This window comes from Terrapene carolina, unplaced genomic scaffold (assembly GCF_002925995.2).
Source record: "Terrapene carolina triunguis isolate 2854851 unplaced genomic scaffold, T_m_triunguis-2.0 Scaffold95, whole genome shotgun sequence".
Lineage (NCBI taxonomy): Eukaryota > Metazoa > Chordata > Testudines > Emydidae > Terrapene > Terrapene triunguis.
In genome coordinates this window covers 35,231,201-35,256,566 of record NW_020664446.1, presented here as the reverse complement: position 1 = coordinate 35,256,566, position 25,366 = coordinate 35,231,201, and the positions used below count along the sequence as shown (strand labels likewise).

The 25,366-nt window shown below is 42.1% G+C and overlaps 1 long non-coding RNA gene across 1 annotated transcript in view; it reads right to left on the bottom strand.

Annotated features, from left to right (window-relative positions):
* Positions 1-22,412, bottom strand: part of LOC113406414 — a 115,207-nt gene extending 92,795 nt beyond the window's left edge. The window contains exon 1 of the long non-coding RNA XR_003369755.2: positions 22,244-22,412. This is a non-coding gene — a long non-coding RNA (uncharacterized LOC113406414). The remainder of the gene's footprint in view (positions 1-22,243) is intronic.
* Positions 22,413-25,366: the final 2,954 nt, after the last annotated feature.

Genomic DNA, 25,366 nt, shown 5'->3' with positions numbered 1-25,366 from the left:
GGCATGCTGACTCGTTTTTATCGTACCATTCAATTTTATCATAAGAATAACTCTAATAATTTGGAGGGGGGAGTTTGGAGGGGTTAATAAAAACTACATGAAGAATCCATACAAACTGAAGCCAGTAAGATTGCTGTGGTAAAGCAAGAATCAACATTTTATTGGTGGTTATGTGTCTACCAATAAAAATGCACATACACCCACCAAACCCTACATTTGCATTCACAAATCCAGTAATTGCATTCCTAGGTTCAGATCCTGCAACTAGAACTGTACTGACTCTTATGCCCACACAGAGTCCCAACAGAGTCAACAGGAACATGACCTAGAGGTCTGCTAACCCAACCCAGACCCAAACCCGACCTGAGCACAGCTGATCCTAACCAAGATTACCAAGTCAGTTTCAGACCTGACCTTGAACCTGACACTTGTAGTTGGGTCCTGACAGCCAACATTTGGGTTGGCTTGCAAGGCTCTACCCTGCCCACTCAATCAGTGACTGTAGTATCAGGTCCCTAAGGTGAAAATACTGGGGCACTAGTTCATTCTTGTCAGTATATGTATTTTTAAGATATGTATTTCACAGTAAAAATAAAGCTCTATTAGAGACATTTTAAACATTTTACCCAGCTCTCTCTGTACTCAAATTTAAATGTGAACAGTCATTGAGAAGTTCTGTGCTTTAATGAAAAGTTTTAATAAATAAAGCAAAATCTTCAGAAAGTTTACAAAAAAGCCTTCAAGAGCAGCAATTATTATTTCATGTCCCTCAAAAAATAAACAACTGAGAATAAATATTCATCACAGGGAGACCATTCAAAAAACATTAGCCCTGGCCTTACTTGAAAACCTCAATCCCTTTTTAGAAGGATAAACTAAACTAAATATATGTTTATAAAAAATCCATGTTTTCACTTATGGCACTCATTGGCTTTCCCCTACCTTTTCTTAGGCAGTTATTGTTACTGGAGGCAACCTGTATTGAAACTGGTAATAAATAATAAAAGAGGGCTATGACAAACTGACTCAAGCCATGCATATAAAATCCTGCCTCCAGTTAAGTCCATAAATTCTGGAACAATTCTATGGAAGACAATGGAGTTGTTCTAGACTCACACTAATGTAAATGGGAGCAGAATGTGATCCATCATATAAACAAACAAAAATTATGTTTAGTGACAGTTAAGGCTGCATCAGGACCCAACCCCTTCTATTCAACTCTTTCAAAGCATGCAAACAAATTAAGGGACAAGTGTGCAGCATTCCTTGCACTTTCACATTGCCTACAATGCTGCTGCTAACACCGGATGCTGCAGAAAGTATTCACTTCCATCTCCAACAGATACAGAAAGCAATCCATAATCCATCTTAATCCTACTCACTCTCTTATGTAAAACCTCAATAGTGACCTCATATTCTGATTGTCACAGTCCATTCAGTTGCAAAGCTATTCTAATTTAATACTGCTGAGATGACCATTAAGGTTTTATGTCACAATGAGTTGGATAAACTCAGGGAATTTACTACTTTTTGGAAAGCGTCAGCAATGGAAGTGAAAGCCTAGCAACCCTACATATTGAGGCCCTAGTCCAGAGGTTAGCAACCTTTCAGAAGTGGTGTGCCGAGTCTTCATTTATTCACTCTAATTTAAGGTTTCACGTGCCAGTAATACATTTTAAAATTTTAGGAGGTCTCTTTCCATAAGTCTATAATATATAACTGAACTATTGTTGTATGTAAAGTAAATAAGGTTTTTAAAATGTTTAAGAAGCTTCATTTAAAATTAAATTAAAATGCAGAGACCCCTGGACCAGTGGCCAGGACCCAGGCAGTGTGAGTGCCACTGAAAATCAGCTCACGTGCCATAGGTTGCCTACCCCTAGTCCTTCAACTCATGCAGTGGAAACACATGTTGTTAAACCCAGAAGCCCAGGGATTATTCCCCCTCAAATGACCCAGCTACGGATATTGTCTCACATGGTATGTGTGTCACACTGGAGTATGGGGGCAGACAGACACATTATGCTAGTATAAGTTACAAAATGCCCACCAGGGAAGTTTACCCCCAAAGAACCAGAGGTTGACTATCATTCATATCCCCATATACATCTATAAAGATTGAACCTGCAATCTCTGAATACAAAAGCATGGACCTAGTGCTAAAAATGAAGGACCACATCCAATAGCTCTTCTGACCTAGCCCCTAGAAGGGAATAAAGAGCCAAGCTGGTATGGTGGGTTTCAACTGCATCTTCTGAAGTCCTAGAGTGTTGAAGTAAGCACTACTGCTGGTACATTGTGTGATCCAGAACCCTCTACCATTGTGTCTACATCACTATGTCAACATTCAAAACACAAACCTAATACATACAAAACATAGCTAGAACCAACCTCAATTGGGGTTTTTTCCCCTTCAAATGTCCTAGAAAATCTGAGCAGTTCCTAAACTGCGAGAAGCTTTTGGAATTAATTCTCTGAGTCAAACCAGGTTTTATAAAAATGTAAAATAAAAATCGGGGAGCAAATTTAACTATCGTGATGCTACTGCATGTGTCATAATTATAAAGGGAAGGGCAACAGCCCTCTTGTGTACAATACTATATTTTGGCCAGAGACTCCAAAATCCTTTTACCTGTAAAGGGTTAAGAAGCTCAGGTAACCTGGCTGACACCTGACCCAAAGGACCAATAAGCGGACAAGGTACTTTCAAATCTTGGTGGGGGGAAGGCTTTTGTTTGTGCTCTTTGTTTTGGTGGGAGTTCGCTCTTGGGACGAAGAGGGACCAGACATCAATCCAGGCTCTCCAAATCTTTCTGAATAAGTCTCTCATATTTCAGACTTGTAAGTACAGCCAGGCAAGGCGTGTTAGTTTTATCTTTGTTTTCTCAACTTGTAAATGTACCTTTTGCTAGGGTGTTTACCTCTCTTTGCTGTAACTTTGAACCTAAGGCTAGAGGGGGTTCCTCTGGGCTCTTTAAGTTTGATTACCCTGTAAAGTTATTTTCCATCCTGATTTTACAGAGATGATTTTTACCTTTTTCTTTAATTAAAAGCCTTCTTTTTAAGAACCTGATTGATTTTTCCTTGTTTTTAGATCCAAGGGGGTTGGATCTTGATCCACCAGGAGTTGGTGGGAGAAAGGAGGGAGGATGGTTAATTTCTCCTTGTTTTAAGATCCAAGGGGTTTGGATCTGTATTCACCAGGGAATTGGTGAAGAGTCTCTCAAGGCTACCCAGGGAAGGGAATTAGCACATTGGGAGTGGTGGCAGCGGACCAGATCTAAACTGGTAGTTAAGCTTAGAAGTTTTCATGCAGGTCCCCACATCTGTACCCTAAAGTTCAGAGTGGGGAAGGAGCCTTGACAGCATGGAACACTTTATTAGCATACTAAGGCCCCAGTCCTACACACACTTATGCATGTGCTTAAATTCAAGGGACTACTCAGATTCTTGAAATTAAACATGAGTGTAAAGGTTTGTAGGGCTGATTTGTATGCCCATGACTGTATATTGTATTTAAGACAAGGAGATGGGAGAGGTTATAATTTTCTGATGTCCAGAACAGGTCAGTTGCACTAATTTGGTTCTGAACAGGGTATATTGATTTAAATCAAGGCAGTTTAAATCACCATTTTAAATCATGATTTAAACCACCAAGTGGAAAGCCTCAATTTAAACGAAGTTTTCCATTTGTACTTCAGTTATTTTCTAAACAAAGGTGCAGCCTCACTAGTTGATATAACCATTAAAACATTTTAAACATGTTGAAATACAACTAAATAAAGCCTTCACACTAGATTTGCTACAGTTTTTTGCTACCTAGAAGGGTACACTAACTATTTACATTTATTTAAGCAATTATACAGCTTAATATTTTCAGATTCTTATTAATTGTACGTTTTAGTATGTTAGAAAATGGTGAATGATATGTTGCTTATTTATGACAAGCTGCATTAAGATGGTAACTTAATACCAAGATTGGATCGTAACAGCAATATCTGATAAATTGGTTACCAACCATTCAGTAGGTTATCTGGAAGACAACATCTATAACAAATAACTGCATCTACGTAAACTAGTGGTGTACCACACAGCAATGCAAACCTCTAGAGCACTGCACACAGCTTAAGCCAGGGATGGTTTTGACACCACAACTCCAGCGTGTGATCACAATGGTTCAGCCCAATACAATGAAGCACAGAAGCTAGCCCAGGGGTAGGCAACCTGCGGCACGCGAGCTGATTTTCAGTGGCACTCACACTGCCCGGGTCCTGGCCACCGGTCCGGGGGGCTCTGCATTTTAATTTAATTTTACATGAAGCTTCTTAAACATTTTAAAAACCTTATTTACTTTACATACAACAATAGTTTAGTTATATATTATAGACTTATAGAAAGAGACCTTCTAAAAACGTTAAAATGTATTACTGGCATGCAAAACCTTAAATTAGAGTTAATAAATGAAGACTCGGCACACCACTTCTGAAAGTTTGCAGACCCCTAAGCTAGCCCCTCCTGCCTAGTAAAGCTTACCAAAGGGCAACAATCAGCAGCAAAGTAACTTATAACAAGATTAGGCCGTACTGTGTAGAAACATTATATGGAAGCCTCGCTTGTAATGCCATTACTCCAAATTTCTGTTTTACTCCCCATTTATGTAGCGCTGTGGGACACATTATAATAATGCCTACCCCAGTTTTTCAAACCGACTCTATTACTCACAGAGCTCCAATACCAGAATGAAATTGAAACTTATCTCCAAGTTTTTAATGTACATATTAACCCACTTACTTTAAATTTAAAAACACTACTAAACAGAAAAAAGACACACATGCTTCAAATTAGCAATAACATGCACAAAGCAGAACAAGCCTGGAATAACCTTATTCATGAGGGGATCTTGAAATACTGATTTCCCACACCTGGATAGAGGTGACATTGAAAGTGTTGCTTGTGTTACAAGGGGTATTAGTTTTACCTGTATTGATTATGCTTTGTTGCTTACGCAGTTTATTAAAATGCTTTAAATCACATATAAAGGCCCTCACCACTGCTTCATATATCAATCTGGCAAAGGTGTCACCTTGAATGATCACCAAGGCGACAAGTGGGCGCCTGTTGACTAACATACAAATATATCATGCTGAGAATACTACTCACAATTTATATTCCAAGCCTTTAAGTATGCATATTATCAAGTATTAATATGGCATTTATATAGCTCAAATTGGCTTGTACCTTTATTATAATCCTGTTCACTTATGCTAAGTATCCCATAATGCCTTGCATTAGCTGAAGTAAGCTTTGATTTAAGTAAACAGGAAAACTGTTAATATCAAGGCATATAACTGTTTCCTCAAAGCAACAGAAACAGAGTTACCCTCAAAAATCTGTTTATCCTGATATATGCATAGAAGGTGTCTTCATGCCCCATAATACCTGGAATGCATGTGCTCAGAACAAAGTTAAGGGTGCTTCATGACCTAGAATGGATGGGTTCAAAACAAAACAAACAAAAACAAAGTGGGGGGCCACACCAGGGTACCAGAAACAAAGTCAAAAGCAAATTAATTAAATCCAGTTTTAGGTGACATATATAATACCTTTTACTGGTAAACATGTTGAATATAAAAAGATGGCTTAAAAGATGTAATTATGGAAAGCACACACCTGTATAAGGTGAACGTTATATTGCTGCATGGAACTGATCTTCAGAAACTGGGGTATCATATAGAACTTTTTCCTGTACCATATTACTAAAACTGACTGATGTTATTTATTTGGTCTTTTAAGTATATTTAACCCAAGTGTGGTCAAGCAATTGACTATACAATTTATCAACAATATAAAATGTATTTTTTTTAAAGAAAAACAACCTTAAATGTTTTGATAAAAGATGTTTATGTATCCAAAACATATTTCACATTCACAACTAAATTATTTATTAAACAGAGAAATTAACTGTAGTCAGTGAATTGAACTAATTATTCAGGGCAGCTTGGGAAAATTTTCAAATATGCCTCAGTGAAAGTGACTGGAGCTTAAATTCCTAGTCTGACCTAAATCTCTTGAAAATGAGACAGTCTCCTAAATTACTTAGGCTGACCTATTGTGCCACATTTACAAAGTTTGACCTCAAAAGTTAGATGTCTTTCCTGGTCCTTTCTGTATATGGAAAAGCAGCCTTTAACTCAACTTCTTTGATAAATCCTCATGGACTCAGTGTATTTTTTTATTTAAATATTTTAAGAGATTACAATAAATTTAGACATTACCATGTTTTGTATAAAATTCAGATTTCATTTTAAACAGATTTTTTAAAAAAATTAAATAATAAAATCTAATTTAAAAAAATTGAATCCATCTTGTTTTTGAAGCACTTTCTTTATACAATCCTGTAAGCTTCGTATGCCATTAAACACAAGTCACTATACTCAAGACAGTTGGACCATTTTCAAGTGTGTACAGATGGAAAATGCAAGACCCTCTGTGTTACATATAATCGGATGACAAATGCACCAAACGGTTTCAGTTGAACGCAGATGCCAAAAAAACCTAAGCCTTCATTTCAGCATACTGTACACTATTTTGAAGTGAACCAGACTGAGGTAGTTTCTATACTTTCATTTGTGCTTTAGGTTATTTAGGTAGAAAACTGAAACTCAGCTGCTATCTTTTATGCTATACCCTCAGCAAACCCAAGCTATTGAATTAATTTATCATGATGTTAGTAAAAACACCCGTAAGTACTAGTTGTAATCTATATGAATTACATTATAACTAAATTGTGTTTTTAATTTGTGATACCATCATGTCTGATAGATTCAAAAATATGACCTACTTCTATAGCTGCTGGAACTAGGGGTGCTGCCACACCCCCTGGCTTCAAGTGGTTTCCATTATATATGAGGTTTACAGTTCGGTTCAATGGCTCTCAGCACCCCCACTATACAAATTGTTCCAGCACCCGGCCTACTTGTGTGTTAAAAGTTAGTTGTTTGTTTTTTCTTATTTTTAAAGTCCCTGTAATTCTTTTTTTTCCCCCTTCAACGCTGATTCTTTCAGCTATTTTTTCAATACACTCTTATTTTCTTAAAAAGGCATGAAAGTCCAAGTACATATAAGCAACCCTATGACAAACTAGTGCGCTTTTGTGATGGGGAGAACAAAACATATGGATGATGTAGCTGGATGGTACCTCTCATTCAGAATGTTCCTGAAGTACTTTATAAAACAGAACTACAGTTCACAGCCATGCTGTACAACAATTTAGGACAGAAAGCAAATAAGCTATGAGGAGAATCTTTAGGCAGGCAAACTTAATTACTCAAATTAGACTTTTTGCAGAAGTTAGGGTAGAAACTCCAGTTACCTGGCCACTGATCACCAGGTCCTAGGTTTTGAATACTGCCTAATCTGAAAACATCCAGCAGTATGGTGTCCTTGTTGTAGTGCAGCTAGTGTGACCAGATAGCAAGGGTGAAAAATCGGGACAAGGGGTGGGAGGTAATAGGAACCCATATAAAAAAAAGCCCTAAATATCGGGACTGTCCCTATAAAATCGGGACATCTGGTCACCCTAAGTGCAGCAGCTCGTTAAATCAGGGTTAACCTTTCCATTATTTTCTGACCCCAGAGCTGCAAACACACCTTCAGAGAATCTTCTGCATTTGTAACAGAAACCAAGCAGAAGAAGTCCTTTGCAAAGCATGCTGCTTCATGGTCACAGGAGCACACCCAGATTTTGATTAATCTCTGGTGCGAGATCAGTACAACAGTGGATTTTAGTAAGAGTACCAGGAATGACCATGCATACCAGCAAAGAATGAAGAAGCTGGTAACTTTTTACCAGACCAGTGACCAGTATAGGGAACAAATTAAGCTGCTCAAGACCAAGTACTGGAAAACAAGGGACCACAACCACACCTTGGTCAACTCAACGACATCATGCCCATTTAATAAGGAGTTTGACTAGGTGCTGGGTACTGCGCTGAGCGCAGAGCCAATAGTGGTCCATGATGTCTTGGTCAGCCTGAATGAGGACCTGCTGACCCCAGAATCCAGCATGGGAACAGATGGGAGCCAGCACCTAATGAGGCCAGTGAAGGGACTCTGCTGCTGACACTGGTCCCAGAGCAGGCTTTGCCACAGGAGCAGCTGAAGCATAACCCGGGGCCTTACGAGTAGCTTTTCCATGCCCCTCTGAGGAACAGCCCATCAGTAACCAGAAATAGAAACAGAAGGGACAGAAGCTGTCTCAGAGCCTGGTAAGTTTCTGGCTCCATTTTCATGTTTATTAATATAGGAACATGTATCCACTAATGGCAGATTGGATGCCAGCACCTTGGCATCCCCCTGCCTCCTACAACTCTCCTCCACCCTACAGGTGGAGTTCAAAATGACAACCAGGAAATGCAAATAGTAAAAAACGCCTTGAAAGTGAATTTTTACTGAAAAAGCACAGATTTTTTGCTAGGGCATTCCTGTTTCTTAAAAATAATAACCTTACATTGCCTCAGTGATGTAATTAGCCACCTGGAAAGAGTGAACCATGGGGGAGGAAGGCAGAAATGTGTTTTATGTATAGATCTAGTCCATTTCAGTTAAACGTAGTCCATAGGGGACAAAATCATTTTTCCCAAATACGACTGGGGTTTGAAATTTTATCCAGAAATGCGCTTTGGGGCAAGGAGGATGACTGTGGAGTTCTGTATTTTTCAGGGCTTTGGAGCTGTGCTCCGGCTCCACTCCAGCTCCAGGCAAAAACCTGCAGCTCCACTGCTCCGGAGCTGCTCCGCGCTCCAGCTCCGGGCTCCGCTCCAAAGCCCTGGTATTTTTGCATGCAGTCATAACAAGCTATGCCGCGTGGAAATTAACATAGTATCCCGTTGATTCCCTCATGAATTCTGACCCAATCCTGAGTGCCAATTGGGCTTCAAACTTTTCGTCTAGCAGGAAGTCTGGATAGATAGTCATGTTTCAGGTAAGGCTGCATTTTCCAGGCTCACCTCAGAAGCTGCCCAGCCCACTCCACTTGTAAATGTACTGTTCAGTCACTAAATGTTTGACTACTTTCAGCTGCATACATTGCTGGTTTCCCAGCGGCAGCTTGGAATAACATCTCCCTTTACCAGTCAGGCAGAATGTTACGTCCTCCAAAATGTGGAAATGAAACCTCATATGAAATGATGGAGAAACTTCTGTAGCACAGCCACCAACTGCCCCCAAGTTGTTCTGAAATTTTTAGGGAAAAAAAAAAACAAAAAAAAGCAGCTAAGATTTTTAAAACATTTACCCTTGTCTCTGCACTTCTTTTGCTGCAATTAACCCGGCTGAGTCCCTCTCACGAAATACTGAAGTTCAGTCTGGAAAAGTAATATTTTATATCCTTCAAATTCCACAAGGATTTTTTCTGTGCTCCTGCACTGAGCTATGTGAGCTATATCTTGACCTATTGCAGGCCCCTCAACTCTACAGACTGCAGTACCTCTACAACTCACCCACACTGCAGCAGAAGCCTGGGCCAATGTACCCTCACAAACCATTCCAAGAAAGAGGGTTTGTGTGATGAAATGATGGCTAAAGTTCTGGACAGGGCCAAGAAGCAGGTCCAGTACCAAAGACCAGGGCCAGCTCCAGGGTTTTTGCCGCCCCAAGCAGCAAAAAGAAAAAAAAAAAGCCCCAATCGCGATTTGCGGCACTTCGGCGGCAGCTCTACTGCCGCCGCTTCAGTCTTCAGCGGCAATTTGGCAGCTGGTCCTTCGCTCCAAGAGGGAGTGAGGGACCCGCTGCCGAATTGCCGCCGAAGAGCCGGACGTGCCGCCCCTCTCCGTTGGCCGCCCCAAGCACCTGCTTGCTGGGCTGGTGCCTGGAGCCGGCCCTGCCAAAGACAGAGGGACTTCGGCCTAGTGGAAAGGCATGGCAAGAGGCAAGGCTCAGGCTAGCTGCACAGCTCGAGGACAAGGCTGCTGTGAGGGAGCAGGCATTTGCTTTGCAGTTCCTGGACCAGGAATGGAGGCTAAGGGAGGAGGACAGAGCTTAGCAGATCCCCTCCCCTGGCGCCAAGTGCATGGCAAATGTGGAAGGAAAGAAAAGGAGGATGGGGGCCAGCGAGTAATTGAATCAGTTTAACATGTCCACACTATGCTCCTTGTGTTGGTGCCGTGCATCCAAACGAGGAGCGCTTGCACTGATTTAATCGCCAGTGTGAGGCATTGTGGGATGCTGAAAGGCAGCAACATTTGATGTAAGCAATGCAGAGTCTATACTGACACTGCATCGACCTAACTAAATCGACTTAAGCGCTACGTCTCTTGCAGAAGTGGAGTTATTAAATAGATGTAGTGGGCAAGTTACACTGGTGGGAGCTACAGTTTAGTGTAGACACTTACAGAGTTAGATCGATGTAAGCTGCCTAACTCTGGAGTCTAGACCAGGCCTAACAGAGAAAGATATATCCAATGGCTAGAACCTGAAGCTAAACAAATTCAAACTAAAAGGCATACTTTTTTAACAGTGTGAATAACTAACCAGTGAAACAATTTCCAAGGGTCATGGTGGATTCTCCATCACTGACTATTTTTAAATAAAGATTGGATGTTTTTCTAAAAGATCTGTCTAGGAATTATTTTGGGCAAGTTTTGTGGCCTGTGCTACACAAAAGAGGTCAGATTAGATTATCACAATGGTCCCTTCTGGCCTTGGAATCTATGAATCTATTAATATAGTTATTTAAAATGAGCTTGAAATATCTTGGTAGTATTATGGCAGCACCTAGAAATTCCAGTCAGGGCCCGGTTGTGCTACCACTATACAGATGGATAATAAAGAAGACAGTCCCTGCCCACAGCTTACAGTCTAGATGTCAGACAGGATGCAACACATGGTCAAAACAAATAGGTGAGGGAAAGAAGGGGGAAAAATAGGAAAACAAACAGAATTTTGCAGAAAGGAGAAAGGTGTCTATATAGGAATTTGCAGCACTTTGATTAACTCTATTTAAATACACTTTTAGTTAAATTGGATCAATATGTTGTGTAGGCCAGGGTGTAGGCCCCAATCCTGCAAAAACTCATTCAGGGCTTGTCTTCATTCCAAGTTAGCTTGGGTTAGAATGATCGATCACACTGGAGTTACACAAAGTGATTTGATTAGCAATACAGTGATTGGATTAACAGGTGATGAGTTGTTATAAATCAAACTGTTGCATCCCCACTGCATTACTTCAGCTTCAATCCACCCACTACACCCCCAGTGGGTAGGGTCCTACCAAAATTCAAGGCTGTGAAAAACACGTCACGGACCGTTATATCAGACCTCCCCCATGAAATCTAGCTATTGGAGAGGTGGGAAAGGGGCAGGGCTGGGGGCGCCTCTACCTGGAGAGGGACAGAACTATTTCTTTCCCTGCCCGACCGCTGGGGTTACAACACTACGAAATTTCAGACACACGCATCTGAAAACGTGAAATTGACCCATTTAAAAACCTTCCGGCCGTGAAATTGATCAAAATGGACTGCAAATTTAGTAAGGCCCTACCAGTGGGCCAACTAGCTCAAGCTTAAAGCATCACTTAACTTGAGCTAGAGATTTGTGTGTATGGACAGAGTTATAACTAATAGTGCTGAGAAGGCACCTCCTGAGAAACGTCTACATGGGTTTGATTAGCAGCAGAGTGACAGGATTAGCAGTTATGACTTATACATTGAGTGGCTGCATCCTCACTGTATTACTAGCTCCAGGTCAGCAGCACTCAAGCTCCAGTCCATCCCCACTGGCTACCTAGCAAACGCCTAAAGCACCACTCAACTCAAGCTAGAGATTTCTGGGAGCAGAGAAGGGGCAAAACTCAAGTCATAACTTGAGCTAAAAGAGAAGCCCTAAGAAGCCTCAGGAACAGAAAGTTCTAGAAATGCTCCATCCAAAGAAGTACAGATATACATCACCTTTTCTAGCTGCCACTGCTTCAAGTAATTCTCCCTCACCTACTTCCAACTCAGGTAAGCTAGGGATGAAACATTTATGATTCCCACCTTCTGTTAATAATGCCTCCTTAGTAGTAATAAAGGCCCAAAGAGGTTGATGACTGCAACAAGAACAAGGTCTTGCCAGGATTTCAAGCTCTTGGTCTGATCTCACCAGAAATGGAATCACTGCAGTCATTACCTCTTTCTTTAAGTAGTGTAAAATCCCTCTAGCAATAGCTCTTGGTGTTTCAGGAGACAAATGAAAAGGAACAGGCAGAGGACAGGAAGAAATAAACAGATTTTACCAAAATGGATAGTCTCATCTTAATGTGTACTGGTCTTTGTGCAAAGAGTTCTCTGACAAAGGATAATGCTTGTGTATGCTAATGTTTTGTATTTAGATGAGCATTAGTTGTGATAGCCACAAAGTTTAGGCCAACTCCATTGTGAGGCTTCAAAAACATGACTACATAATATGGCTCATATGGAGCCAAACAATCCTTTTCAACCAAACAAGTATCATGCTAAGAGTTATTAGAAGAGAATCAATATTCACCATATCAAGCAACTAATCTAGCATTTTTTAAACGGGCTTATCAAGATTTTACAACCCAGACTGATTTACCCTAATAAGTATAATCGGAAGGGAAAAGTCCCCTGGATTGTTTTAATAGGTATTTTACAAGATATACAGTGATTCCTATAAAAAAAAGTCTTTATTCACCAATTGCTACCACACAGATGTCTCCAAGATTCCTCAGGGCCAGACTCCATAGGCAGGCCCTGTTAAATCATACAGCCATTTGCTTGACCACACATTGGTTCATTCTGAAATACATTTAAGAGACCAAATAACCAATAACAGTGAGGCTTATTGTTAAAATCAATAATAATATAGCACAGGGAAAAGGTTCAATATAATACCTTGTGCAGCATTTTCACCTTCACCTTACAGGAAAGGTGTGCTCCCAAAGTTACACTGCTAAAGCCATCTTTTTATATCCTACCTGTCTACAAGCAAAGGGGAACTGTGTACAACATCTGAAGCTACATTTAACCAATCAACTTTCTAACTTGTTATTTTGGTACCATGGTGCACCCTTAATCTCTTTGTTCTGAACACACACACATTCCAGGTACCAGGGAACATAAAGGCACCTTTTTGGTTTGTACCAGCATAGAACAGTCATATCTTGTCCTTTGGGACATACCAGTACACCTCTACCCCGATATAACGCTGTCCTCGGGAGCCAAAAAATCTTACCGCGTTATAGGTGAAACTGCATTATATCGAACTTGCTTTGATCCGCCAGAGTGCGCAGACCCGCCCCCCCAGAGCACTGCTTTACGGCGTTATATCCGAATTCGTGTTATATCGGGTCGCGTTATATCGGGGTAGAGGTATAGTAGCTTGTGAGCATTTAACTCCCTACCAGTTGCTATAGTAAACACTTACAAGTCGTGATCCTAACAGTTTTCCTATCTACCTAAGCCAAAACTTACTTCAGCTAAGGCAATGTGTTATGGCATACTTAGCAGAAGTGAACAAGATTAGAAAAAGTCATAGGCCAATTTAGGCTATGTAACTCCTAATATTACATTAATACTGTTTTAGTCAATGCATATTAGTATATCTAGTAAAGATACCACATATTGATAATGTGATATATATGTTAGCCCAACATATGTTGGTCAAAAGTCCCAATTAAGTCATATTTAGAATGCAAAATAGTTGTCATACTTCATACCGGTAATAACTGTTAAGTGAAGGCTGATCACTAACAGTTGCATGTTAGTGATATTCACAAAGAAAATCTCAGTGTACATGTGTGTCTGTGTATGTGCAAATAATGAAGAGGGTAATTATAAAGTTTGAAAATAAAGTGTTAATCTCAGTCATGCTAAATTTTTAATTTACAGTTAAACTTCTAAATTAAATATTTAACTTCTACAATAAATTTTTTAATTTAATGTATATATACACACAATTTCCTTATATGCAATAGGTACTGATTAAAAATAAAAAATAAAAACTAATGAAAACACATACAGTTCTACACTGCTTCTAGGGCACTAAGGGGAAAAACAACAAAGCACACGATACAAGCAGCTTGGAACCATAATTTGTTATATACATTATAAATCCAGTTTGAAAAAATTCTGGGCCAAGTTTCATTCTGTTACACACACAAACCTGCAGTAAGCCCTTAGACTTCAATGGAGTCATTTCAGATTTAGTCCTTTGAATACAAAAATTAAGTCTTTATCTTCTACTTTCAACCAAATAAGATTTTTGTATGTTCTCTCCAATTTCCAATTACTAAATCCATAGAGGTATAATATTCATGAAAAGCATACATAATTTCAATCCAGAAGACAAAAATCAAGTCAATCTAACACAGATAGGGCTGCCAGGTGTCCAGTTTTAAGGGGGCCTACCCAGTCTCCGGGCAGAAGTATTGACTGGACACCAAAAGTCCAGTTATCACAATTCCGTTGTTGCCTCAGCCCAAGGCCCCTTTAATCCAAGAGTACTGGGCCCAGAGCTGGGGAGGGGCAGAGCTGGAGGAGCCCCGGGTGCTAGTCCCGGCTGGCCTGGGGAGGGACACCTCCTCTTCCCCTGCACGGGCTGCTCTCAGGGACAGGTCAGACCCACCTCTGGGAACCTCTCCGGCTGCAGGAAGCTCCTCTCCCTACCCCCGCTTCCTGCCCCCATCACGCCCTTCAAACTCTTTGCCTTAGAGCCGCTGATGGACGGAGCAGGAGAGACACAGTCCCCTTCAACCACCCTCTTCTCTTTATAGTGAGGTGAGCCTTTGATTGGGGGCAGGGTCAGTTTTGTAGGGTCCAGTTTTGAGAAACTGGAAAGTTGGCAATCCTAAACACAGGATCCAATTCTACGGAGATCAATGGTAAAATTCTCACTGACTTGAATTGTGAAGGATCAGTTCCTTTTTTTGTAATTTTCAAATTATTAAAAAGAAAACTAACAATCATCATTTTCACCTACTCAGGATTCAAAAGCCTCAACAGATTTGATACAACCTCTATGAACTCTGTTGATGCAGGCTGATATATTGATGCCAGTCAATCTGAGAGAAAGGATGGTCTTGAGGTTAAGGCAGTGCACTGGGACTCAGAATATGTAGGTCAAATTTCCAGATCTGGCAAGTGATTCCGTGCAAGTGACAATTCCTATGTAATTCATCAGCATGGCAGTTCTCCATCAAACAAAACAGTGACAGTACCACCTCTTTTCTCCCATTCTTTACTTGTCTTGTTCATTTAGATTGTAAACTCCTTGAGGCAGGGACTATTACAACACCTACATTCAGCCAGCAAATTGGACTGAAAATCAACCGCAATAAGACAGATATCATGACCTTTAATATTGCCTCACCATCATGGATAGAGGAATATATTCTCACCAATGTAGAAACATTCACATACTTGGGCAGCACCATCAGCCAGGACAATGGAACGAGCCAGGACATCCGCAACAAAAATCAAAGCCAGGAACACCTTCAGGAGCTTACATACAATCTGGAAATCATCAAAATACAACACCAAAACCAAACTCAAGATCTATCAGAGCTGCAAACTTTCAACCAGGGTGGATGAAAATCAATGATTTAAAAAAAAAAAAAAAAAAGATTTTTTTTTTATTTAAATCAGATGTTTTTGATAAAATGCTTTTTGAGGAAAACACCTATCTATAGTTTTAATTAAGATACATGATAGCTCAAAGATATCTCATCATGGAATAGGAATTATAACTCTATGGTATAAAACAATATAGTCATGTAATGTTTAAGAAAAGTTTTGTAAATGAGTTCCAATAGTTCATGGATTGGGGACCCAATCTTATGGGGTTCCAGGGACTTCTGTATAGATTATTTAAGTTAATCTTTCTATCTACCCAATGGGACTCAGTGCTCAGTCTAGAAGATACCATCAGAGATGCTTAGTTTTGCAGTTCTTAAACTGTGGATTTGTCTCCAGAGATAACATTCTTGTTAACAGCAAAAATGTTTTAAATAAATAATATATAGAGGTGAGAAATAACAGACCTCAATCCTATTGTCCCTCTGCAAATTTGTGTACACAGAGTCAATCCCTTACCTCTCTCTAAAAGTGCAAAGTTTCAAAAAGTTCAATGAATAGAAGATTGTTGGGGATGGAATAGATCTGGACAAGGAGAAGAAGTCTGGAGATAAATATGAGAAGGGAGGGGCAGCCAGTAGAAACAAAAGTGAAACTGAGCAACATATTCCAGAATTCTTGAGGTCTTTCTGAGTGTAACCTTCATTGATTTGAGATCTACCATACCATTCTCTCACTAGAAGGAAAAACCTATAATGGCAGCAGGCCGTAAAAGAAACCCAGTTTGGGAATATTTTAATGAAGTTCCTCTACCTGTGTGTAAGACAGGCATGCGTGCAAAATGCAAACAGTGCAACAAAGAAATGCAAGGCCTGGTTACCTGAATGAAACACCATTATGAGAAGTGTTCCTTCGCTGGAGGAAGATGGTTGAAGAGGATGAAAGGAACATGTCTGAACATGCAGGATCTTCAGGTTGGTGAACTTTTTTATTTCATACTTCTTTCTTAAGGACTGTCTGTCTTCCTTCTGGACTATTCTTGAATTCTCATGTTTGAGCAAAAAATATAGTTGTTACTCTATGGTAACATCATTTTAGATGCAGTTGTGATAAAAAATAAATAGCTGAAATAGGCAGATCTTTCTTTTACAATTTCACCTTTAAAGTAGTACTGAGTGTCAGTGAATGCAATGAGTAATACTAAATGAGGAGTTTGGTAATAATAATTAAATAACTGCATTGACTTATTTTGTTTAGGAAACTCCATCCTCAACATACAGGATGCTGAAGACTAGCCACCTTCAAGATCACCATCATCTTCTATAGTTTCAGAGTTATCTGCCAATGATAGTGTTTCAGTCACATTGTGTATGTAACATAGCCACAGTATCTGTGGCAAAAAGAAAAAAAAAATCTTCATCATCCAGAAACAACCATAGATAAGTTTGTGATAAGAACCAGCAGATTACAAAAAGAGATAATTAATGAAAAAATTGCCTGGTTTGTTTATGCAAAGAATTCTCCGTATGATTGAGAACCCACACTTCATTAACATGGTTCAGTCATTAAGACCAGAATACAGTCCACACAACAGAGCAGATGTTGAAGGCAAACTGCTGGATAAAGTGTATGAAAGAGAAATTGAACAGTGTTCAAAAGGTCTAGAGGGTGAAATTGTTAACCTGAGTCTTGATGGGTGGAGCAATGTCCACAATGATCCTGTTGTATGTGCTTATGTGACAACAGAAGAAGCGAAAGTCTTCCTTACAGAAACAATTGATACATCAGGAAATGCACACACAGCAGAATACTTACAAGAAGTAGCAGTAAAAGCTATAACTGTGAAAAAAAATTCAAATGTCTAGTACGCAGCTTGGTCACAAACAATGCTGCAAATGTACCCAAGATGAGAAGAAATTATTTAGAAGCGAGTCCAAGCTAATAACATACGGTTGCGTGCTCATTTGATGCACCTCCTAGCCAAAGACTTCAGTGTTCCAGAAATAAAGGCTAATGTTGTTGAAATTACAAAATACTTCCATAACAACCACTTTGCAGCAGCTGCTCTGAAAAAAGTGGGAGGAACCAAGCTAACTCTCCCACAAGATGTGCAATCGAACTCAGTAGTGGACTGTTTTAAGCACTATATCAAGAACTGGTCTAATCTGATGATAGTTTGTGAACAAAATCGTGAAAAAATAGATGGCACTGTCACATCCAAAGTTCTCAACATTGGGCTTAAGAGAAATGTTGAACACATGCCGAGTACCTTGAAGCCTATTTCTATAGCCTTGAACAAAATGCAGGGAAATGGCTGTTTTATTGCTGACACTGTTGAAATTTGGAAGGAAACTAAGTGAGATCTTAAAAAGAGAAATATGCAATGACAGAGACAAATTACAAGCATTAAAAAAACGAATGGGACAAGCACTATCTCCAGCTCATTTTCTTGCAAATATTCTCAATACTCGGTATCAGGGTCAAACTTTAACTGCTGAAGAAGAGGAGTTGGCTATGACATGGACATCCAGCAATCATCCCTCCATAATGCCAACTATAATAAACTTCAGAGCTAAGGGTTAACCATTCAAGAAATATATGTTTGCTGATGATGTTTTAAAGAAAGTCACACCAGTGAACTGGTGGAAATCACTTAAGCACTTGGATTCAGAGACTGCTGAAGAGATAATCTCACTTTTAGCAGCAGTACCTTCTTCTGCCGCTGTAGAAAGAATATTTTCTTCCTTTAGACTAATTCATTCCAAATTGAGAAATCGTTTGGAACCTGAAAAGGCAGGAAAGCTTGTTTTTCTTTTCCAGATTATGAACATACAGGAAAATGAAGGTGAAGACGACCAGGTTAACTGCAGAAGCCAATATTTTAAGTTTCTCATGTTGACCTGGCTGACATAGTCGATTTAATTTTTGTTTCTTAAAAAAAAAAAATTAATTTAACTATTTTAGTTAAAAACAATTTTAAGAAAAACAAACCTGATTTTAAAAAACTTGAATGTTTCATTAAATTCAAAAATTCATATGCTTGTTTTGTTAAAATATAATATGTTTTGCTGTTGAAGAAAAAAATCCAGAATACACAACATTGTTATTTTAGTTAAATAAAACAATTTAAATGTCTGTCTGGTGATGTTCTCCTCCTAATACAGCATGGCAAGAAAATCCTCCAAATATTAATGATTAACCTGTTGAATTGGAGACAGTTCACCTCTCAATGACTTCATAAATATCTGCTTCAATTACCTTTGGTAAATGAATCATTCATTTTCTGATATAGTTATAAAACTAATCTGAAAAGTTTTCAAAATAAATCACTTTAAAAATGCATAGTGTGTATCTTCTAAAAATGAAACCTACATCTGTCTCTGAGTTGTGAAGAATATGTATGGAAGGTTATAACAACCAACATGAATGCACTTTTATGTAGAAATCCATATTAAATCGAGTCTTCCTGACTAGTGATTTAAATCAAATCCATCGTACTTTCAACACTACTTTATAGTGCAGTATGCTGGGGAATGAGAAACGGTCCAAACGGTCTTCATTTCATACAACCTGCCTCAGAAAAGTCCTCCGTATCTTTTGGCCCAGAACAATCTCAAACCAAGATCTATTGACACAGTGCAGCCAAGAGAATCTGAGCACCATCATTGCCAGGAGGCGTTGGAGATGGATCGGTCATGTGCTCCAGATGGAAACTGATTCTATCACCAGAGTTGCAATAAAATGGACACCTGAAGGCAAGCTAAAATGAGGCCACCTGAAAACAACATGGCGAAGAGCTGTGGAAGCCGAGCTAAAAACCTGGGGCACAGCTGGGGAACCATTGAAAGACTTGTCAGAAACAGACGAGTGAAGGAGCTTCATCACTGTCCTAAACGCCAGAGGTGTAATAGGAACATCATGATGATGATGATGACGACAACACCTAGCAAACTGTAGACTTCCATCTTGGTTGGTTTCTCTTGAAGCTACTATAATATAAGTAAGTCATAAAGACACTACCTACAAAAATAAGCAAAACTTGGCCCTTCATTCAGTAAGCAAAGTTTTATGGGCTAATTGGGAGGTGTATACAGGTCCAGTGATAAATTTGAAAGGCTAGTTCTGTGTGGTATTTCTTCTCTTAGATCACTAGTTTTATAAGCAACACCCAAAAACTGTAAGGAGCATAATGTCAGTTTCATACTATTTTTAATTGTCTTTATTTGTTACAATACCACCTTAGAATTACAAGATTTTTGTACACTTTTTGAATATCTTTCCGCCCAGATATATAGACAGGTCAGTTTCACTTTCAGCTTCTAATACAATTGGGTCTGATCCTGCAAGGTACGGAGAGCTCCCAACGTCTACTACAGTCAATGCAGGATCCAGGCTTAGTTCAATGTTGGGATTATGAACCCTACAAGGCAGTGCTTATTTGTTTGAAAAAATCTATTTTTCAATCTAGATTCCAGGAAGACATGACAAAAGCTCTAAGAGCAATAGAGAAGTATTGTTTTACAAAACTCACATCGGAAGCCAAATTTGAGCTGAGACTATCCCTTTCCACAAAAAAGAAAGTATTCACCTGTCATCCTTTACAATGGTTATGCAGTTGATCTCCTTATTTATAAACTGTGCACACCAGAAAGCCTTGTAATTTTAGGGCCATACTTCCATTTATAATTTTAAAATGCAATAAGGTATAATATTTAAGTCAATGTTAAAACTTTTTGGGGGTTGGGGAGTCTGTGTCTACATACACTTCTCCTAACAACAGAAACTGGAAACCTGAAGTTTCAAGGCATACTAATCCATATCTGTGGCCCCAAAACGCAGCCCTAGCACTAACCTCACCTCCTGCCCTGGCTCACTAAGCCCTCACCCACCCCAGCACACTACCACAAAAGCACATTAACCATCCCCAGCCCTGTAACAAACACACACACACACACACACACACATCCATGAGTCTTGAGCTAGGACTGCTGGCTCAGTGGAAGCAACACCAGGGCTTCCCAGTCACATAGGAAAACAAAAATTAGCCCTTTTTTGTGTATAAAGATGGGAATTCAGATGAGGTCTTTAAAATTTGACTCCAGTATAGTCCTTAGAAGGGCTATTGTAAACAGATCACCCTTTCTGGGGAGTTCTTGGCTGGTTGGGCTACAATCCATGAGTCTTTGAGCTAGGCCTGCTGAGTCAGAGGAAGCAACACCAGGACTCTTCAGTCCAGGCCTCCCTTACACAAATGGGCAGCCTCCCTGGAACTGTGCCTCCAATAACCACCAAGAAATAAAATCAATCTACCTAAGCTGCTACATGCAAGAGCCAGGGAGGAATCCGTTCATTACTGCTGCCTCCTTCATTTCTCATAACTCTGGGGCTTGTGGGGAGCAGAAAGCCTGTAAGCATTCACGAAAGAGAATTTCGTATCTACTGCTGAATTCCCAACTCAGCCTGGAATTTCATTCCACAAACGTCTAGGTTGACTATGCCCATTTCACTGCTCCCCGGTGAAAGCAGAGATGTAACCAACAGTTTTGGCCTTAAGAGATGCCATTCTCCATCCCTCACTCACACCCTCCCTCCCTCTAGAATTCAGAACTTGTGACTGCAGCTGCTTGTCTGCCCCAGGTTGTAACTCAAAACACATCACTGGGCCATTTCCATCACTGAAAATAATGTCCATAAAATCCTAAAACTACCTTTTGACAGTAGAAAGATTAGTGACAAGATAGTCCTTTTATATGCCCCCTTGTTGCAATGTGAGGTTCCAGACATTACAGCATTTAAAACCCACAGGGCCACATTCATTACTCTTTCTCTCTAAACACACACACACACACACACACCAACTCGAGCAGCAACCCTCACCTTGGCACTCTAAGCCCCTTCATCCGTCACCTGGGTGCCCCCATCCAACCTGGCACACTAACCCTCTCCCTCAGCAGCTGCCTCTCCACTCTGGCACTATGCCCCAAATCCAATGGCAAACTAGCTCTTCCCTAGCTCACTAACCTCTGCCAGCACCAGCATATCCTACCTTAGATCACAACTCCCTCAGCAGCTACCTTCTGATCTGGCACACTAAACCTCCAGCCTCCCAGACGCTGCCACACCACAACACTGTAATCCGGACAGCAACCCCATTCCTTCCCCACACACACACACACACTCTCTGGCATGTCCCCACCCTGTCCTGAAATACTGACACCCTCCCCTCCCTAACAAGCCAGTCTCCCTGGCCTAAAAACCCACCCAACACCCTAACTTTACCTCCCACCCTGGCCACTAACCCGTCACCCACCCCAGTGCGATAATCCCCCAGCACCACAACCATCCCCCCACAGTCCCGGCTCGCCAACTACCCCCTCCCCAGCTCACTAACCACCAGCCCCCCCCACTCAGCTCGCTAACCACCAGCCCCAACCATCCCCCACTCAGCTCGCTAACCACCAGCCCCCCCACTCAGCTCGCTAACCACCAGCCCCGGCTCGCTGCCTCCCCATCTCTCCCCCGCACCAGCCCCGGCTCGCTGCCCCCCACACGCGCGCGCGCGTGCCCCCGGCGCTCGCTGGACTCTCGAGGGCGCAGCCGGGTTCCAGGGACTGGGGCTGCCTCCGGGCACGGCGCCCTGGGCAGGGTCAGGCCGGCTGGCTCCTGGCACTCACCGGGCTGCGGGCCGGGCCGCCTCCTGCAGCGGAAGCCCAGCGCGGATGGGCGTCGGGGTGCTGGGGACGGGTCGCTGAGGCTCCGTGCGGCTGCAGGACCCTCCGAGCTGTGGCGCACGGCGCGGCCGCTGGCGGAGTCCCGTGGGCGGCGGCGGCAGCGGCCCGTGGGTCCCGTACGGCGAGGGGCGGGGAGGGCTCACCCACGTGATGGGCCCGTGTCATCCTGCGCAGCTGCCATCAGCCGCCGGTCCGGCGGGCTCCGCGCCCCCCGAGGGGACCCGGCAGCGCCCCGCACGCACAAGGGGGAGCCCCACGGCTGCCCCTGGAGATCTGCCCACGCCGCCGGCAGCCCAGGCCCGCACACACGGAGTCCTGCACGGAGCGGAGACTGCAGAACAAGCGAGCTGGGGAGGGTGTCTGCGCCTTCATGCCTCTGTGGGCCTGAGGGAAACATGACGTGTAAACACCAGAAGGAAGCGTATAAAACATATACAAAGTGTTATTTGATATCATGTATTGCAGTGTAAACGTAGCAAGCTGTAACTAAAGATAAACACAGCCCAGGCGTCACCCCCGCCAGGTTCACCCAATACACTGCGAACGCACCGATCAACCACAAGGCGGCCAGACTACAGGTTACAAAAGGTGTAGGCCGGGGGGCAGGCAGTGCACAGAACAGCACCAACGCATCACACCCGGCTGCCCCTGCCGTCAAAAAGGCCAGTTTGGCCTGACCCAGTAAAAAAATTGCCCAGGCAGGAAACAGGCCACATGCGAGCGCTGTATCTCACTCCCAGAATTAACAGGGACCTGCAAAAACCCAGACTAAAACCGTTGAAAAGCTGCTGTAAAAAATCAAAGAGGAATCAAACAGGGACAATGGAGGGGAAAATGAAAGGCCTAGCAGAGGCCAAACAGAAGGGGTGCGGCCTACACTCCCCCTCAAGTGATGTGGCTCGCAAAGCAATCGCTAAGAAGCAAGATTCACCACTGCTCAAGTCACCCAAGTGCTTAGGGACATGGAGTCACTCAGGGACTAATGTATGCAGGAAGTGTGGGGGAAATCAGATTGGGCAGCAAAAGGCCGCATCTTGACACAGAAACCATAGAGCTGCTTCTTGTTCTTAAGTAGGGCCCTACCAACATCAAGGTCCATTTCATCAATTTCACAGCCAGGGGGTTTTTTAATTAGTCAATTTCACCTTTTTAGATGTTTACATCTGAAATTTCACAGTAGTATTGTAACCATGGGGGAGGGGGGGGTTGCAAGGTTATTGTAAGGGGGTCATGGGATTGCCAGCCTTACTTCTGTCCTGCTTCTCGCAGAGGTGCTGCCTTCCGAACTGGCCAGCTGCCTCTCTAAAGCCAGTGCCACAGCCAGCAGCAGTGCAGAAGTGAGGATCACAGGATATGGGGGAGGGGGGGTTACCATACGTCTAGTTTTCTCAGGAGCATGGAGGACTGATAGCTGGAGCCGCAGCCTTTCCGCGCAGGGGGGTGTGTGTGTATGTGTCAGCTCGAGCCACAGCCTCTCTGTGCGGGGTTTGTGTGTGTGTGGCTGTTTGTGACAGGTTGAACTGTAGCCTCTCCATGTGGGGAAGTGACAGCTTGAGCTGTGCAGCTTCCTGCAGCGAGGGAAGGTTCCCGGAGGTGGGTCTGACCCACCCTGGGAGCAGCCGCTGTACGGGAAGAGGAAGTCTTGTCCCTCCATATCCCCTGCTGGGACTAGCAGCTGGAGTCTTGCACAGGGTAGGACCCCCCAGCTGGGCACCAGATTTCACAGGGAAGATCAGATTTCATGTTGCGTGAGGCATTTTTCATGGCTGTGAATTTGGAAGGGCCCTATTCATAAGTGGAAAAGAAGCATCTGTCAGACACTTTGAGGACAAGAGCCTGCCCAGCTGTAACCAAATCTTGAGTCACAGAAGGGAAGATAGCTTGTGAAGGGAATGCAGGAGTGCCCTCTGCAAGAACAGTCAGTCAAAAACCCTCTGCAGACACTGAGCAGCTTGTTGAGACTGTAAATCAGAGAGGCTCTTACCCAAAAACCACACAGATCAGATTCCAATCTGAATAGTAGTACTTGTGGCACCTTAGAGACTAACAAATTTATTTGAGCATAAGCTTTCGTGGGCTACAGCCCACGAAAGCTTATGCTCAAAAGGTGCCACAAGTACTCCTGTTCTTTTTGCGGATACAGACTAACACGGCTGCTACTCTGAAATCTGAATAGTGATGGCTGCCACCAACTTCAACTTAACCAACCAGGAACAATCAGGCAGGATAAGCTTGGTCAACCCAGCCTGGGTAAAAGAAGAAGAAGGCTCCTGGAGGAGACAGCCTTGGAGGGGAAAAGAGGGTTTAAAAAATGTGTATTGTCCAAGAGCCATGAACTGTAAAATGCCTGGTCTGGCTGAGCACTTTGCAGGAGTCACCAGGAGTTGAAAAGGCCATTGTAGAATGTAGATAAATCCAGGCTAAGTAACCATGTCCTAGCAGAACAAAGAAGAGTCCAAGCCCATCTCCCCAGCATGAGAGAGGGGAAAGAAAGCCACTGAACAGACCAAATGCAAAAAGCTGACACCCTACTCACCAGGTCAATGACCCTGTCTCTCTTATCTAACAGCAAGAACAGCAAATCAGAGTGAAACCAGGTGTAACAGTTCCAAAAAATGGTTGATGTGCCTCTGAATCCAGTCCAGGAGTTCTGATAAAGGGTCCAGATACAGCAGTAGGTGCTACAACATTGAGGTCATGAAGTTGTTGGCAACCAAAGCCCAACCCCAAAAAGGAAGTCCAGTAAGGAGCCAGCACCATTTCTGCAGGAGGCCTTACACCCTCCACAGCCGTCTCCCACATCTATATTGTTCAAATCAGAAATAAAAAAACAACACTTTCATCCCAGAGGTGCCCCCATTATTGCAATGGGGAAGGCAGCAATTGGGAACCACTACACTGCCAAGATCCCAGTAAGATCAAATTGTTCTTTGCCCAATTGATTCGAGCAGAGGATGCCTGTTCGTATATTGCAGACAGGTGCAAAGTGCCTGCATATCACCTTCAGACATGATAAAAACTGAGATGTAATTAGTATAGGCTGACAGACAAACCAGGAAAGCATCT